General features: G+C 40.9%; 1 non-coding gene across 1 annotated transcript; it reads left to right on the top strand.

Moving 5' to 3' along the window:
• Nucleotides 1-1,849: 1,849 nt before the first annotated feature.
• On the top strand, nucleotides 1,850-1,921 carry TRNAR-UCU (transfer RNA arginine (anticodon UCU)). The gene has a single exon. It is a non-coding gene; the product is annotated as a tRNA-Arg (tRNA).
• Nucleotides 1,922-4,957: the final 3,036 nt, after the last annotated feature.

The following is a 4,957-nucleotide window of genomic DNA, read 5'->3' as shown; positions in this document are numbered from 1 at the left end:
GGGAACGTTCCTGTGGCTGGATTGAATCTTTTACGATGGAAATGCACTCTTCCCCCAACTTTCCAAGATAGGGGCTAGCTTGCTTCCACTGGTGGCGGGCGGGCGAAGGGTCCAAAGGACACGTAGCCTGGGGCAAGTCAAAATTAGAATTGTTCCATTTTCCTTCTTGTTCATCTATCGGAAATCAAGTGAAAGGGAAAACTTAGGAAAGAATAGCTAAGGGGAATCCTTCGTTTGAGGAAAGAGATGATAAATTCAGTCATGAAAAAACCCAGTTTGTTTTAAGGCTCTCATGAGGCCATAGAGCGAATTCCTCTCACATTGGAAACTGCGCTCAATTCCTATATTATTCGCGCACCTACCTACCACAATATGGTTCCAAATCCTTTATTTTAAAATAGAGGAGTAGTTCAACTTTTTTCTCTTCGGGACTAAGATAACTTACTTACTAGCTAATTGAAAAATAAAAAACAAATAGAATGAGGTTTTTTTACGTGATCAGAAATCACCCGTTGGTGATGAACCAGTACTCACTTAGGATAGCACTTCAGGAGAGTGAGATCCAAGTGAGCTCATATTAAATCAGTCTTCAATTTCCACTCCTTCTGAATAAGGATAGGGTTGCCTATCAATCGACAGTTTACTAAGATCATAGATTATTAATGCGTGCATTCCATTATCGCGGAAATATTCCCCCATGGCACACACAGAATATGGGGCCAAAAATTGTAGAGGAGCAAGATCCGAAGCGGTGGCTGCTACAAGAATAGAATATTCCAAAGCATTCGCTTCTGAAAGAATTTGAACTAATTGTGCCACAGTTGAGCGTTTCTGTCCAATCGCTACATAGACACAATACAATGTCTCACTCTCAGAGGTGGCCCTTGAGTTCAGTTGCTTTTGGTTTAATATGGTATCGATAGCAATAGCAGTTTTTCCAGTTTGTCGGTCCCCGATTATAAGTTCTCGTTGACCACGACCTATAGGAACCAGGCTATCTACCGCTTTTAACCCTGTTTGCATAGGCTCGTGCACAGATTTACGTTCAATAATACCAGGGGCTTTCACTTCGACACGTCTTCGCTCGTGATCGCTTAGAGCCCCCCTTCCATCAATAGGTACTCCCAAGCCATCGAAACATAATTTTGGAATTGGATCAATACTTCCAATTGAATAAGTATGAATAAAGGATCCATGGATGAAGATAGAAAGTTGATTTCTAATCGTAACTAAATCTTCAATTTCTTATTTGTAAAGAAGAAATTGAAGCAAAATAGCTATTAAACGATGACTTTGGTTTACTAGAGACATCAACATATTGTTTTAGCTCGGTGGAAACAAAACCCTTTTCCTCAGGATCCTATTAAATAGAAATAGAGAACGAAATAACTAGAAAGGTTGTTAGAATCCCCCTCTTCTAGAAGGATCATCTACAAAGCTATTCGTTTTATCTGTATTCAGACCAAAAGCTGACATAGATGTTATGGGTAGAATTCTTTTTTTTTTTTCGAATTTTGTTCACATCTTAGATCTATAAATTGACTCATCTCCATAAAGGAGCCGAATGAAACCAAAGTTTCATGTTCGGTTTTGAATTAGAGACGTTAAAAATAATGAATCGACGTTGACTATAACCCCTAGCCTTCCAAGCTAATGATGTGGGTTCGATTCCCCCTACCCGCTTTATATCTATTTATTCTAAATATTTTAATGTATTCATTAAATCAAATTTAGTTTATTAGTATTAGTACATCATTGAATACATAATTCCAAAATTTCTTTCACATCCGATTCTTTCTATTTTTTTTTCAAACAAAAAGTTAAAATACGAAAAAAATCAGAATGAAAAGCGTCCATTGTCTAATGGATAGGACAAAGGTCTTCTAAACCTTTGGTATAGGTTCAAATCCTATTGGACGCAATTTATTTCCATATATATTTTTTTAGATTTCGATAGCAAGAAAGACTGTTTGAATATTTGAATCCAAGACGCTTGATTCATTTTTTTATTAAGATTAAGACAAAAGTGATCAATATTTCTTTATGCTTGTTCCTGAAGTATAAAACGGTCCATTTGTTCCTGAATACTTCTTTAAATAGGGCTTCTGCTTCCTCGGTAATCCAAAAGTCCTAAGTTCTTCCTTTCAATCCAAGTGGAGGTAATAGTTTCTATGGCAGGGCTAACGAGATTTCTTTTTCTTAAGGCTAGGCGTATAGATAGGTTTTTGGATCTCGAGATTAATTTAATTTGTCTGGCTAGGAATAATAAAAAAACTAGGAATAACTGATTCTAGATCAATATGAATAAAAAGCAGGTTCTAGGGCAAGTGAATTTTAAAGCAGTCTCTTTTAAAGAGAGTTAGAAAAGCCAATCCAGTTGTTTCCCTGTAGCTAGTGGATGATAATGGGTAACTCCTAGTTAAACATAATAAATCCTAGATCTGAAATTGGTTGATATGAACAATGTATAATTGCACTTAGACCGATTTAATACAAAGGGGATATTTTAATGGTGGTGTTATGAATGTGTAAGGGAGTAATGACAAGCAATAAATATATTAAATGACAATAAGTGTAAATAAGGAGAATGATTCACCCAAATATTTAATGAGGTGGGTGATTCTCTCTCTGACAATGATGTGAGACAAACAAACCAGGGAACATAGAAAACTTTCTCGGATCTGATGCGAGAAAGATGTGGGATCAACGACAAATCGAATCTTTTTGTAAAGACAATGTTTGTAGTTTACTTGAGAGTCAACTTTTCCTGAGAGAACTTATCATATAGAACATTACATACCCCTCTCTTCTCTCTCTATTCCCACTTATATCACCTAACAGAAAGTACAAGTGCAGAAAATATTCTGTAGAATATTTCTCTAAAATATCTTGTCACTAAACTAGCTGTTTGGGCTGATCTGAGTACTCGACCTCGACCTTAGTTACTTAGCTCGCCAATAGGTTCCTTCTTAAGCACGACCTCGGCCTAATCAGCTTTTAGTTAAGCTCTCTTAGGCAAGATTTCCTTAGTCAGATTTTGACCTATACAGTTAGTCCCTCCGTTTATTGGGGTTGTTTTAGACGAGCTCGATGGGCGGACTTCGCTAGTTGCAATTTTAGAAATCTGAGCATGTTGGCCGAGGAGTAACCTTTTTATGCGAGGTGATGGTGTGGTACTTTAAAAGCCATATCTGACTGTTACGTCAGTTTGAAATGACATCACTTCATCATGCATCATTATGACACATGTTCCTAAATCGTCACGTCCTTTCCCGCGCCTCTTCTGTTTCGAAATTAATGTGGTGGCGTTTGGCGTTCTCGATTAGGGTGCTAGTATTCTTATAAATAGGGATGGGGATTTCTCATTTGAGCTGTTGTGTCTTTCAAGCATTTAAAACTCCAAGCTTCCCCTTCTTCTTTTTCAGAATTCTTGCATCTCTCTCTCCCTTCTCTCAGCGTCTTCCCCTGCTGTTACCCCTTTACATTTGCACTTTCTTCTTATATACGTGATAGGAAAATAGCTAGTGCATCTTCTATCCTTGAGGGAGCTTCTGATCCTGTCCCATTGACTGTGGATATGCCTTCTCATGAAGAAGTAGTAGCCATTGTGGAAGATGAGAGTTTCCCCACTGTGGATGAGATAGTTCCATGTTCGGGGAAGGCCAGGTCGGACTTCTCGAACCAGCCTGAAGATGATCCTGAACCCACTGTTTCTGATATGGATGCGCCGACGGTTGTTGCATTTAGGGCTAAATGGAGAATTCCATACCACGTCGAACTTATCCCTGATGGTAATGATGTGGTGCAGATACATCGCTCCGAATACTGCGCATTCTATTCATAGCCGCTTGTTGTCTGCTATACGCTTCCTCTTCCTCCCTTGGTGGAGGACATCTGCCGCTACTATTGCGTGTGTCCAGCTCAGCTCTCCCCATACATCTACAAGCTTTTCCTTATGCTTATCAAGTACATGGAGCTAGCCAACCGTGGGATTTCTCTCTGTCATATGCTTTACCTCTTCGCCCCAAGTTTCATAGGGGTACGATGATACACTTTCACCATCGTGGGACTAAGGGACTAGTGGTGAAGATGGATGGTAAAACAAATTGCCATTTTTTGGTTGATTTCTTTTATGTGAGGACGGAGCACGTGGTGTCGAACCCTAACGGGTTTCCCGAGGAGTGGAGCTATGCTCGTAAGTGTTTCTCCGAACTGGCTATTTGTTGTTTCTGTTTAATGATCTAATCGTTCTCCCCCTTCTTTTCTTTATTATGTAGTCGAGAAGGATCCTCCTTCTCCAGTCACCGACATTCATGACTGGGTGAGCCAAATTTTACCTCACACGGTGGGGATCCGTGAGTGGTCGTAGTTCAACGAGCGATTTGGGCACAAACCTTTGGCCGGTAAGTCATTTCATTTCGATCTCAGCGGTTTTGATCTTAGTACCGCCTTCTCTCCTTTCATTTTTTTACTTGTTTTTCGTTGTTGGTAGGTCGGAGGGCTTAGAGGAGGATGAGGGCTCTTACTCCCGCTTTCTGCCAGTCACACACTTCGATCGGGCCTTTACTCGCTGCGGCTGCAAGCGAGCCTGTTCAGACTGTTGTTACTTCTTAGACCCCGGCCTCGCGTAGGCCTAGCCGCCAGGATGCTGCCCTACCAGTGGAGATTCTGGCTTCTTTAGTGTTTCATTTGGTGGATGAGTCGTAACAGGGCGAGGAGGAACAGGCTCCGCTGGAAAGACGAAGGATATAGATTGATAGTGGAGGGATCGAGGATGAGGAGCCTACGGGGGGTGATCTTGGGTTGACCACGGTCGCATCGGGGGGGGGGGGAGGGGTACGACTTTGGATGTAGAGACCATGGCCCCGTTGTATTTGGTGATTGCCTCTGTGGAAGGAGGAGAGAGGCTAGAGGCAACTGTAATCATTCCGAGAAACGACCCGACATCATCAAAGCG

Source organism: Nicotiana sylvestris, chromosome 3, assembly GCF_000393655.2.
Source record: "Nicotiana sylvestris chromosome 3, ASM39365v2, whole genome shotgun sequence".
In the NCBI taxonomy this organism is placed as follows: domain Eukaryota; kingdom Viridiplantae; phylum Streptophyta; class Magnoliopsida; order Solanales; family Solanaceae; genus Nicotiana; species Nicotiana sylvestris.
This window is presented reverse-complemented; position numbering and strand designations above follow the sequence as displayed.